This window comes from Rhinopithecus bieti, unplaced genomic scaffold, assembly GCF_001698545.2.
Source record: "Rhinopithecus bieti isolate Rb0 unplaced genomic scaffold, ASM169854v2 scaffold_1295, whole genome shotgun sequence".
In the NCBI taxonomy this organism is placed as follows: Eukaryota; Metazoa; Chordata; class Mammalia; order Primates; family Cercopithecidae; genus Rhinopithecus; species Rhinopithecus bieti.
This window is the reverse complement of record NW_016803880.1, coordinates 1,153,614-1,167,402: the sequence shown is the minus strand read 5'-3', so window position 1 is coordinate 1,167,402 and position 13,789 is coordinate 1,153,614. Positions and strand designations below refer to the sequence as shown.

The 13,789-nt window shown below is 39.6% G+C and overlaps 1 protein-coding gene across 3 annotated transcripts in view; it reads left to right on the top strand.

Annotated features, from left to right (window-relative positions):
- Positions 1-13,789, top strand: part of BACH1 (BTB domain and CNC homolog 1) — a 72,651-nt gene that overhangs the window by 438 nt on the left and 58,424 nt on the right. Inside the window, exon 1 of one of the 3 annotated variants that reach the window (XM_017856207.1) lies at positions 177-655. The exons of the other annotated variants lie outside the window; for them this stretch is intronic. The gene's annotated coding sequence lies outside the window, so the exon portion shown is untranslated. Of the gene's footprint in view, positions 1-176; positions 656-13,789 lie in introns of those variants that run through there. 3 annotated transcript variants of the gene reach the window in all.

Here is a 13,789-nt window from a genome sequence, read left to right as displayed (position 1 = left end):
CAGCTCCGGTGAGTGGCTCGGCAGTCCCGCCGGCCCTTCTCCGGGAGGGTTGGCGCGGTCAGAGCCGCGGGCCTGTGAGGGGAGGCCCGCAGACAGGTCCGGGGGAGGCGCGGGCGGGCCGGAGGCGGCTCTTTCTGGGCTGGGCGGGACGCGGGGGGCGCGTAGCGGGGCTCGCGGGGGGCGCTGGCGGCCGGGATTCTGGAAGTGGCTGCGACACCGGAAGGGGCGTCCCGTCGGCGCCCGAACCCCCTGCACAGCAGGAGCTGCTGTTTACCCGCGCGCGCCGTACTTTACCCGGGGCGGGCGGGGATTGGGGGCCGCGGGGTCCCTGCCCCACCCCCGCTCCCCGCCCTCGGGCGCCAGCCCGGCCCCTCGCCCGCGGCCCGCCCGGGCTGTGACACATCAGCACCGCCCTCGCGGCTGGGGCCCCGTATTGTCCTCCGCCGCCTCCCACCGCTATGCCCAGCCTCGCGTCTACTCAGCCTGGTGCCTGTCGCGCGTGGAATCGCGTAAGAAAAGCCGAGTTTGTGGCTGGGGAGAGAAGGCCACCGTGCTGAGATGGATTTAGCGAAGACTGGTTTTGGGGACCGGAGATCCCAGGACTCCCTTTGTTGGAGTTTTGCCCACGCGTTGTAATTAAGCCTCGCACAATATGGTGAGAGTGGGCGTTGATTCTGGAGACACCAGCTTTGTGCTCGTGTAATGTAACACGAGTGCCGTTGCTTCCTCATTCTTACACGGCAGTTTCATGTCATTGAGTAGAATTGTGCGGAATGCTTTTATGGAGTGAGGCTTCTGCGTTCAACTTGTTTTGATTCCAGGTAAAGTGTAGTAGTAATTGTGAAAGAACGTGTTATGGGGAAAACGAGCTACAGTGTCACGCTTGGAGGAACAAAGAATGTTTTGTAGGATGCTTTGCTTTGTGGAAAATTGTATAGGGGTATGGACTGTTACCCATGGAGGATGCTATGGGAATTTGGTCGTATATTTGAACACACTTTACATCAGAGGGTTTGTACTGAATGCAGTTCAGAAGGATAAAGGGTGGAAATCCCAGATGTGTTAGTAGCAGAGCACTTGAGCGCTTCACATAGCCAAGCAGAGGAATGGGAAGAGGCTTGCTTCTTCCTGGTCTTTGGGTAGTGGTGCAAGGGCTGGGCTTGGCTTGAAGGCACTTGCCACTTCTGCCTTTGGACATCTTAAGGAAGGTTAGGGAAGAAAGGCTCCTGGTGAGTCAGCCTGGAGTAGGGTGGCTTTGGTGTAGTGAATCTTGTATTACTGTTTAACCTATGGTTCTGTCAAGTGGTTTACTATTGTTCAGTATGTTGGTTGATTAACAAGGTAGGATGACTCTTTAAAAAGTTGGGTTGCTGAGTCATTCGCCCCAGCCTGAGAGGTAATTAGAAACAGCTGGTGCAGATACTCTCATAACATGCCTCCACTGTAAAAGGCCAAGGAGCGCTCTAGAGGGGTTGCTTCAGAAGGCCGAAGGGGACCCAGCTGGGGTTGTTTTGATCCAGGTTATCAGTGGGTGAAGTGGAAGAGCACTCTTAGGCCGTGGCCAATAGCACTGAGGCGGTGTTTAAACCCAGAGTCTTGTGACCTGATGTCTGAGAATAAATTTGCGCTGGAGAGAGCTAAAACGGGGGAAGAAATTTGCAGCTAGGGGTAACCCAATAAAAAATATTGTAACAAAAATATTTGCTACTCTTACTGGACTTAGATTCCTTTTGTAGTTTTGTTATGTGGTCTATAAATTTCAAGCAGTGAGCTTAATTTGTGCTTCATAAAAATTTGGTTATGAGTACACAGAGGGGACTCGCTGTTTCTCAAGACCCTTGGCTTTTCATGCATACACAAGAAGTTTCAGGAGTCAGAGGAGGGTAAGCACAGTATGGGTGGAATTAACAGGTCTCATTGGGTCAAGCCTGGAAAGAGCTGTGTAATGAATGGCCAACCATAAATACCTGTCTCATTGTCTTGATTGTATGACACTACTGCCTTTACACCTGGTGTCCTTGCTTCTTGCTTTAAAAAGGAGCACACAACCCAAATATTTGTGAACCCTCATTGCAAACAAAGTTTAGGAATGGGACATGTAGAGCTGGGAATTTGACCCTTTGGTGGAAAAAATGATGATTCCTATTAATGATAGTTCATTTAACACATTTTGTATTAGGAAAAACGATTTATTTTGTTCCTTTATGTCTGGGACTAGAGGAGATTAGAAATCATGAATTTTGTAAGTATTAGGGCCTCTAAGGTGGGGTACAAGGAGGTTCGTTTGGAAAGACTATATTAAAACTTTTAAAACCTTTAATTTAAGAAAGACATTAAACTTAAAAATACAGACTAACAATAGCGCATTCATATTATATAATGCATGTGCATGCCGTCCACCCCTTTGTTGTTGGGGGAACATAGCCTGTTAACCACTGTCAATAACATTCTTTCAGCAACCGGAATGCTTGTTCTTTTATGGTTTCCTCCTAAGAGTTCTTTCAGACTGTTCTTAATATTCCATTTAAGTTTTATAGGTAGTTCTATTGTCTGTATATTTTACTTTAAAGATTAGAAGTTTGAGTATAAACTTCTTGTTACATTGTTGATATTGGGGATGGAAATACAAAAAATATAGAATTTCATTTGGTAACCTGTATTTTGAATTTGGAGACAAGCTCACTGGTTGGTTTGTTTAATGTATGTTATCTGAAGTGCAGTGATGTGTAGAAAGGTGCAATGGAAATACTCGAAGATGATCCACACACTGGAGTGTAGTATGTATATGGAGTGTAATATGTATATCACACATTCTGTAAAAATTACTTTGTACTGTCACTCCTCGAAGTCTGTTTTTTTTTTTTTTTTTTTTTTTTTGGCCAAGCTTACACTCACTTAATGAAGATTAGTAAGACGACAGATTCAGTGAATCCCTTGGGAAGTGGCATTTATTCTGAATATCAACCTCCTGCTAGTGCTGGTGGTGGGTGGCGGCGGTGAGGGTGGTATTTACCATTCAGTTAAATCTCATGTGCCATGTGCCTTCTACACACCTGTACTGTGAGAGATGATGCTCAGAATAACAGTTGCAAAATCCTTTAAAATTACTACGTGTCAGTGATTCTCTTCATTGTGCTGATCTCTCCATGACTTATGTTTTAGGAATTACCACCTCTCTTCTAATTTTCTGACTTATGTTCTGTTAATGAGAGAATTGTCGTAACCCTAAAACCTGCATTCCGTGAGCATTCTAAACAGGGTTTATTTTACGTGGTGGAACGATGATTTTTGATTGTTTTGTTTTAAAATATATGTCAAATGAGGTAATGTACCGATGGCCAAGGTATGGGTAATTTGAGTGCAGTTTGCCACAATCCACATTTCAGGACTGCAGATAAAACATTGACTTGTTACACTAGCCCGAAGCCCAGGCACCTGACTTACACAGTGCACTAACATAACTGAAGTCTGAGTTTGATCACTGTACAGTTGACAAAGAAGCAGTAAGCAGAATGGTTAAAAGTAGATCTGGAGCCAGACTGCTTAAGGTCAGGTTCTGGTTGTGTCACCCACTTTAAAGCCTTGGGCAAGCTCTTCTGCCTGGTAACTGGTGCCTCATTGTTTCCTCTGTAAAACAGGGATGTGATAGTAGAATCTCTTTCAGAGAGATTGCTGTGAGAATTAAATTCATTAATATGGGGTAAGTGGTTAGAACAGTGCCAGCTTTATAGGAAACATCAATAAGTGTTAGGTGTTACTATCTGTTGTTCAGAATCAGGGAAGTACTTAGTTACACAGCAATGTTTCGTAGCTGCTGAGAGCTGAATCGCTGCCATTGATCACAAGTGAGACTGAGGAGTGCAGCGCAGGTTGCTGCTGCTGGAAAAACAACTCGGGGAACACTCTTACGTTAAGTCAGTAGCACCATCTCAAACATACATTCAACTTCTGAGGGCAAGGAACACAGGACATAGCTTTTTACTTAAAGGAATCTTAGTCTCAGCGGAGTGCTTGAGGTAGTCACTAACCGGTTAATTGAAACTGGCTTTTACGAAATAAAAACACTTGGTGTTCTTTGGCTAGTCTTTTCCATGTTGTAGTTGACATTGTGGCCTGGCAGCTTTAGTAACCTGTCCACCCCTCCCTTCTTGTTAGTACCAGAACAGAACTAGCTTCTCAGTACATATTCCTGGGCCCTATCCAGTTTGTTGGAAACATTTGGAATGTAAATTTGTATGCCAGTTAGTTTCTTCTAAGTATTATGTTTTCTTTAGATGATATGCCCATACTAATACAGAAAAATTATCCATGAAATGGATATGAATACAATGCACATATTTATCATACAGCTTTTTGTACCTGTTAGTAATTCAGAAAGGTTGTGTTATTGACCATTCTTTCAACCAGAGTGTGAGTTTCCTGATGATGAGAATCTGTGTCTTTCTGTTTTGTCTCTTATGGCACACTGAATATACCTTGGCTGTGTTTCTTTAATAAACTGTTGGTTGCTGAACTGGGTGGTATGATATGTGTTCATTCTAGTTCTGTGGTTTTGAAACTTGGGAATGTTTAACAGATTAAAGGAGAGAACATCGTGTATTGTACCTTGTAAGTGTACACTGAGTTGAAATTCTTTTGATTATTTAGCTTTCTACTTTCTGTTTTTTATCATTGGTGTGATTATTGAGAAAGCAGCTGGAATTAAGTAATTCTAGTTCATCTCCTAAGATAGACATAAAACTTGTCTTGTGACTTATTTTTACCCATAATTGGCTTAGAATTGAAGTGAGCACAATATAATTTGGTTTTCTAGATGTTAAATGTCTTATACGTCTAATACTTTGAATATCATCACTCCTCTAGGACAGATTCTTTGTTTTATTTAGGATCAGGGACAGGTTAGAAAATATTCATAGGAAAATAAAAGCTGTCTCGAAGCAAACATGAGGAAGAAGAAATAGTGGTAGCCAGAATCTTGGTTGTTAATGACCAGTGTAGGAGCACAGTGGGCATGTAGTGAAGTTGGCTGACAGCTGGTTCCTTTCTCAGTACCGGCACAATTTAGAAAATGTTACATTAATGCAGCTGAAATTTTGTGCAGATCATGTTATCTGAAAAGTAATTGTAAACACTTTTCTCAATGCCTTAGGAAAGTCATTGTTCAAGCTAATATTTTTGTAACAAACTATTCCCAGTTTTTTTTTTTTTTTTTTGAGATGGAGTATCACTCTGTCACGCAGGCTGGAGTACAGTGGTGTGATCTCAGCTCACTGCAACCTCCGCCTCTTGGGTTCAAGCAATTCTCCTGTCTCAGCCTCTGTAGTAGCTGGGATTTTGGGGCACCCCCCCACCATGCCCAGCTAATTTTTGTGTTTTAGTAGAGATGGTTTTCACCGTGTTGGCCAGGCTGGTCTCGAACTCCTGACCTCAAGCAATCCACCCACCTCTGCCTCCCAAAGTGCTGAGATTACAGGCATGAGCCACTGTGCCTGGCCCCTAATTATTCCCAGTTTCTATCAGGTAAAGTTATTTTCACTTTTTAAATTTATTATTTTTTTAGATCAGATCGGTCATAGTGGACAGTTGCACTCTACTTCCCCATCCTTCGTTAAAGTGGAATTACACTAAAAAATGCTTTCAATTCCTTTGTAGCCTGGACATTAGTAATAGCCTATCTCCAAGGCTATAGAGTAAATAGTATAGTAAGGAAAATGTCCCTCCCTCCCCCTGCACACCTTTTTTCCAGTTATCTCTTCTTTTTATTGACTTGTCTGCCTCCAGGACCCTAGGGAGGTATTTTTGTCCTAAGGAGGTGAACTCCTCAGGGTCCTATTGAAGAAATAGGGAGACCTATCCACCCAACTTCCTCTTTACTAATATCTTCATATACTTAATGCCTTATTCCTTTTCTAAAGTGTGCCAGCATCTTTTGGAAGTCAGCTAGATTAGTGCAGTTGCTCATCCATCAGTTTATTATAAAATATGTGACTATAAAAGATTGAATGATTTATTAGGTTATGATTTCATTAATGTGTATTTTATATTTAAATATTATTTTTAAAAATGTACAGTGGTTATCTGATCTTGGCGCAGACCTCTTCAATTTCCAGTGTACCTGATGTCTCTTTGTCGACTGTTTTTCTAAGGTATATTTTCGACCTGGCTCTGGGTACTCACCTAGGTAAGAGTCATCATTCAGGTTAAAAGAAGTAAGGAAAAAAAAGCTTTTGGCTCTTGTAATCTTTTTTTTTCTCTCACATTAGCAAGAGACTGTTGAAGTAAAAAGCATTTTGCCCAGCTGACTCGGGTTCTTTGCTGGCATGCCTTCAATTTCAGTTGTCATCCAGAGAAGTCAAAGGAAATGCTACTTGGGGATGAGCATGTAATTACGATTAACTTTCCCTACTTCGTTGTCTTTTTGTGGTAAAGGACTGTCACAAGTGCTATTCAAGCTGTAGGTATATTTTAAAGTGTATTTTGTCTCTGAGGTTCTCCTGTCTTTGGACTAGTTTGTCTTTTCCAGACCCCAGAAGGGCTGGGCCGCCTTTTCTTCTCTGAGCAGGTTGGCAACAGTGGTCACAAATAGCGGAGGAGCTGAGATTCTAGAGAGCTATGCTACCACTGCTTCTCACATGCCAGTGTGGAAACAGCCTCTTCTTTTTTGTTGAATTAGCTTGAACAGCTCTCTAATCTCTGAAGAGTGAGGAAGAACTGTGTTTTTAAGTTTCAAGGCTAAGGCACTTTGTTCTCATTTCTCCCTGTTCCTGCTGCTGTTCTCCCCAAACTCACACAAACACATATTTAACTTTCGGTGTATGTGGACAATAGGGTTGCTAAATTCATTTCAGTATTTTTAGCATTCCTACATGTTAGGCATTTGGTTTACATTTAACTTATGAAACAAATATTTAGGCTTTTATAAGCCGGGAACTTTTCCAGATATTGGCAATAATGAACTTTTCAGAAGTTACATTCTAATAGACAGGCAAACCATTCCCATAGCATGCTATAGTAGCAACATAGTAAAACATGCTATGGAACCATAGACTATTAGAAGCCTAAGTTTTGGGAAATCAGGAAAGCCTTAGGGATGTTTAATGATGAATGCATAGGTTAGTGGAGGAAACAGCTTGTATCAACTCAATTTGAGAAGCTTAGTTGTGAATAAGAGTAGAGAGAAATAGATTTTAGTAGGGGGAAGTTAGGTCAGGAAGTGTGTGTGTGTGTGTGTGTGTCTAAAAAAACAGTCAATGGAAAGGCAACGTCCTTGTTTTGTCCTTGGCAAGTTCCTCTTACGGTTGCAAGATGGCTGCCACAAGTTCAAGTGTCACAAGAAAATATGACTAAGTTTCCTGGAAGAAGAGACACTTTTTTTTTTTTTCTAGGTTGTTTCTATCAGTGAGAAAAACTTTTCCCTAAAGCCTCATAGTAGATGCTACCCTGTCCCTCTCTCCTCTCTTTGTAGGTCATCATTGCACTCAAGCCAGTGCCTAAATGAGTCAAGGTCAAGGGGAATAGCACAGCTGTGATTGGCATAAATGGATTGTGATTCAACGTAGGTTGTGACTGGGGTCTACCTACTGGAAAGTTGATGGCCTCTCGTTGAGAGAAATACGTGAGCACAATAAGGGTTTGGTTAGAAAGTGAGGGGGTGAATGGTGTTGTGCAGTTAACGGTGCCATCCTTGTCTACTAGCCACCACTACACATAGATACAAACTTCTGAGGAGAAAAATAAAATATGCTTGTCTTTGGATGTGGAATTTTAGGTGACTTTTTTTCCTTTTATATGCCATTTCCTTCTATGATCAAGTACCACTTTTACAATCAAATCAAATCAATAGTTTATTTAAAATTATTTAAAATTGAAAATGCCAATTTTGCCAATAAATACATATAGAAGAAATAATTTTTTTCAGTACTTTAAACATTTCAAAAGTTCCCTGCCATTGTCTTACTCCTTTCAAGGAGAGGAGAACATATAATTATATCTTGTGGTTTCTGATTATGTGCATACCAAGAGGACTACTCTGTCCTTCAGTCCATAGTGCACACCCACCTGTGGTCTATATGGCTTGCACTGAGTGCTGAGGCCAACCTGGCTCAGATAGAATGGTTAATTCATTGGCTAGATGGGTCAGGATTCTTTAGAACCCAAATTCTTGAATCAGGAGTACAAACAGGAACATCTTCCCTTCTCTACACACTCATTCCACTCCTCGAAGGGAAAGCTGTACCGTAGTTAGCTTATTTGTCATTCTTTATACAGTATTCTTGTAGTACTCCTAGCTTTTCTGTTTTGCTGTATGTGTACATTGTAGAAAGATTAAATCAAGCTAATTAACATGTCCATTACCTCACTTACCTTTGTGTGTGTGGAGAGAACCTTTAAATCTACTCTCTTAGCAATTTTGATATGCAGTAGGCTCCCCACCCACTGTTTCACTTTCAGCAGTTTGTTACCTGTGGTCAAATGAAGTCCAAAAATATTAAATGCAGTAGATATTTTGAGAAACATCACGTTCACATACTTTTGTTACAGTATATGGTTATAGTTGTATTTTATTATTATTAATCTCTTATTGTACTTGATGAAAAAGCATAGTATATATAGGGTTTGTTACTATCTGCAGTTTCAGGTATCCACTGGGGTTCTTGGAATGTATCCCCTGTAGATAAGGGGGACACCTGTGTATGTTGTTACAAGTATGGTCACTGCGTAAAAGCACTTTTATATTTCATTCTTGTTCCTTCTCAGTCCCAGGTTTGGGTGCTTCCTGTGCTGTGAAACACAGGCAGACGAATAATGTAAATCCTAAACACTTGAGTGTTGTAAATTTACAAAATGCAAAGTAATTGCTCAATGGTGGTTTCTTTTTGAGAGTAACAAATAGACTGTGATAAATGGCCAGAATAGGCTTCTGAACTGGTATTATTTTTTTGGATAGAATTTAGAAAGACTTATACGACCAATGTAATTTTTGTCTCAGATAAATGCAATAGTATTTACCTACTTAGTAGTTCCTTAAATGCTGTTTAAACTGAGATTTATTTCAGCTTTATTTATAGGCCACATATTGTTCCTTATTTGGCTGAATCTTGTGGTTATCATATAATGAAAAGTAGTTACTGAGATCACTGGTGCAAAATCTGTAGCTTGGAAATCCTCATTTTAGAAATGATTATTTTGACTCTCAAGTTAAATAGTGAAAATAGGCTTACGTTTTAGTTTTAGCTATGTATATTGAGAAACTGTGGCCCTATGGTGGCTGTTAGGGATTAGTGGATTTGGTTGTTTTTAAATAAGCCGTTTCAGTTTAGTATCTCTACTTGAATAAAACAGTTTCAGATTTGTGATTCATGTGATATACTGATTGCTGTACGGTAACTTCTGCTTTATTTAATTAAAATTGTTAACATTCTTTTTATACTCTTAAGCACCTCCCCCCACCCCCCTTTTTGACTCAATTTGATTGTGAGTTGGTGTATAATTAGGAATTTGAAGAGCACTTTTTTTGTTTGTTTATTTTGTCTTTTCAGTTACTATGCATACTATGTGTGTCAACTCTTAAACCTATAGGGGGTCATTTTGGCTATCAACTAGTTTTAGGGCTTTCGCCTCCTAAATAATATGAATTATGGTTATAATTTTACAGTTTAAAACAAGATGGCATCTGAAAATCTTTATTTCATTATGAAAATAGTACATGGATGCTTAATCTTCTATATTGAAAGTAACTTGTAGTGAAATACTTTTTAGCGTTCTTTTCTTCTAGTTTTCCGTATGTAGTATGTGTAACTATAGACCTTGATGATTTAAGTTGAGTGCAGTTTAGTGTCAGGTTCCTTTCAGTGATGCATGAGATTGGTTATATAGTCTAGTGAGTGTTATTTAGAAATTAATTCACCAGACCCTGCTGTGGTGGCTCACGCCTGTAATCCCAGCAGTGTGGGAGGGCGAGGCGGGCAGATCACCTGAGGTCAGGAGTTCGAGACCAGCCTGGCCAACATGTTGAAGTCCTGTCTCTACTAAAAACATAAAAATTATCTGGGTGTGGTGGTGCTCGCCTGTAATCCCAGCTATTTGGGAGGCTGAGGCATGAGAATCACTTGAACCTGGGCGGCAGGGGTTGCAGTGAGCCAAGATTGCACCACTGCACTCCAGCCTGGGTGACAGAGTGAGACTCTGTCTCAAAAAAAAAAAAAAAAAAAAAAAGCCACCAAATACTGATTAATAAGGGGAAATTTGTTGTTTCACAAATGCCCGTTTAATCTGTTTGTCTAATAGTGTTCGTTCTCATCACACACAGGATACTTGGGGTATTTCTTGTACTCCTTGTTCTTCCATCCCTCCTCAGTTTTACCTATTCCTCCCCCACATACCACTTGAGTCATGTAACATGAATTGAAATGTAGTATTTGGACTTGGGAGCAGAGAGCTTTTCAATATTTAAATTATTGCCCTTCTCAAGGCTTTAGTTTCCTTATCTGTAACAGAAGCGGGTCATCCTGGATGAATGTGCTCTTTTAATTGGAAATTCTTTAGGTCTGTGAAATTAGCAGTTATTTTGGGCAGACTTTTGCAATTTTAATATTTTCATTTTATCTTGAGATACTTATTAAGCTTAACTGAATTTTTATTATAGGAAGTGTTAAGCCAGGTAATTTACGGAAGATCACACAGTTCATGATACCAGTAGAGCATTAATCTGATTATCCAGGGCTGCTGGTAGCCTTAAAATAACCTAAAACTTGATTTCCTGTTGTCCTTAATAATACTGTGTGTTCAACACTTCATATTTTTCAAAGAGCTTCGTGAGACAGATAGGGTGGGAGCTACCTACTTAGGCTATCTGTTCAGTTTCACACATGCGCATTTGCCCTTGTTCACGTGGCTAGATTTGCCTTGATGGGTCTTTCCTCCTCATTTTCCTTTAGCAGAATTCTCTCATTTTTTTTAAACACCAAGTCTTCTTTTTATTTTAGGTTTCTATAAAATTTAATTTATTCTTTAGTAATTTATTGTGAAGCATCTGTTAAGTTTTAGAGCCTTACCATTTAGTGACAAACCAATTGTCTGTAGGAAATATCTACTCTAAAGGGGGAAAACGTAATCGGCAATCTTTGGGAGATTTCAGTCAAAATGTGAACTATTTTTTTAACCAGGGCACATTTTTTGTTTGTTTATAGTTATTTATTCTAGCATTTTTCTGATTATAAAGTAATATGTATTTATGGTTAAGAATTTGAATGCAGAAACAAAAAAAATAAAAATTAGCTAGATCTTACCATGCTAATATTTTACTAAATATTCTAACAAGGCATGGTGATGGTGATGAGGGTGTCAACCAAGATTTCTGGACGTAACTGAATTTGTGATGCCTGTTAGACATACAGGTAGTAATTTGAGTGTGCAGTTGGCTGTATGAGTATGAAATTCAAGAGAGAACTCAACATTGGACCAAATACGAATATGAGAGTGTTCAGCAAGTCTGTGAAGTAATCATGTCTCCATTGTGGGTCCAGATGTGTTCACCTAGAGAGTGTGTGCAAAGAAGAAGCTAGAGGATTGTGGTATCCTGGAAGCCAAGTGAAGACAAGGTTTCAGGAAAGGAATGATCAGCCTGTTAAGTATTGCTAAGATGCTGTGTAAGAAGACTGAACATTTGCCATTTGGTGATGTGGAAGCTGTTAAGCTTCACTAAATTGTTTCTATGGAGTGGAGGGGGAAAGGCTTGTTTGAGCGGGCTCAAGTGAAATTGGGAAGAGAGGGAAGAGACAGGGTGAGTATAAATGGTTCCTTTTGGAAATTCAGTACAGGATAGCAAAGAATTACAGATCAAGGGGTATAAGGAGGGTCAATAAATTTTAAGAGAGGATCCATTATTCATCAGTTCCATTAAAGGCAAATGCAAAATTTTATTTTTTGCTTGGTTTTCTGATGGAAGTTCAATAGATTTCATCAGATTCTGTAAGGCAGAGAACCAGTGCTTTAGTGATTTGGCAGTTCAACAGCTCATTTTTCTGGAGGATACCCTTAAATTTTTAACTGATTTAGATTAGTATTCACCAGTATTAAATAATATGTATAACATCGTACCCAAACAAGATGTCTTTCTGTATTTTTTTTCTTTCCATCTCTTAGTTTTGTTAAAATCATTTCAGTTCAAAATTTTCTCTATCAAATGCCCTTTCTGCTTGACGACTCCTAAAAAGTTACACTAATACTTGCAACCAAGTTATCAACAATTTACATTTAACTAAGTTTTGCTACTTTTGTTTACTATCTATCTAAACATTTTAAGTTTGTGTTTTTAGTCAACACATGTTCTTGTTTTTTTTTTTTTTTTTTGTACAGAGAACAACCTTATCTGCTGCACCTCACCCCCTAATTCTGCTTCAGAGTTATGTGCAATGTTTACTGATTTCTGCCATTTCATTTTTTTGATGGATACCTCTGTCTTTCTAAGATGTTTATATCTCTTTTTATCAACCTCAGACATTATCTGTTGACTTACTGTGGACGATGATTTCCTTTACTATCTCCCCATGTGTATTGTAATCTTATTATTAATTCCACTTCTACTCTTGATCACCTCTGCAACTACAGCTGTAAACGTTTTTTTTTGTTTCTTTTTCTTGTCTCATTAATTTAAGGCAGTGCCTTTTGACTCTGCACGTTGTAAGTTGTATGGAAATACTGTTCCCATTCTCCCTGATTCTGTCTCCCAGCCTGTTTTATTTTGTCAAGGTTAATAATATTTACATTCTATGCTATAGTTACAATTAAGTCTCCCATTATTTGTCTATTCTAAAAGTTGAAAGCCAGTTAACCAGTTTTGTTTGTGTTATAGCAATGCTGTGTCAATACTGGGCACTGAGCTGAGAAGTGTAGTCTTGTATTTCTTTCCCTACAGTTTCAGTGCTGCCCTGTGCTACTCAAAAAACATTTCTAGCATCAAATTCAAATAATAGCTGATATTATTAAGCATTTATTATGTGCCAGACATTGTCCTAAGAAGATTATTATTTCATTTGGATCTCCCCCAAAAGTACTATTCTTGTTCCTAGATTGCCAGAAAAACAATTGTCACAGAGATGTAAAGTGACGTGCTCAACTGACAGTGGAGTCCTCAAGTTGTAAAGTGCTATTAATATTTTGTGCTGTCCCACCCATAGGTATCCCTAGAGCAGCTAGCTGCCGTTTGACAGTTTCTGGAAAAGTCTTTATGTCCTTACTTGTGCTCCCTGATAACAACTCTGTCCTCATCTTCAGCCCGTGATTGTGGGATATTAGGGGTGTCTGAGGCATAAGTATTTAGAAAGTGGTGTAGACAAACCTTGGAGGAGGCTGAGTTGGGAAATTTTACGCGTTGGGGTAATTTTCATTCTTTCATTTTTTCCCCTCCCCTCTTTCTTATGGGAGCCTTAACTGGGATAGTAACAGTTGTACCCGCCTCTCTGCCCATTAGTTGCTCATCTTAGAAAACCTACAGTTTACATCATATTTAGTGGTGAAATACTTAACACTTTCCTTATATGGGAATGAGATGAGGATACCCACTGTCACCACTCTCACTATGCAGTCATTGGAATAAGGGAAGAAAAGAAATAAGCATAAAGGTGAGAAAGAAGTAAAATTGTCTGTGTTTGCAGATGACATGATTGTGTGCCTAGAAAATCCTATGGAATCCACAAAGCAGCTATCTTAACTGGTAAGCCAATTAAGTAAGATTGCAGAATTCAGTTGATATTTAAAATGATAATTTTGTTTTTACACAATAGCAGCA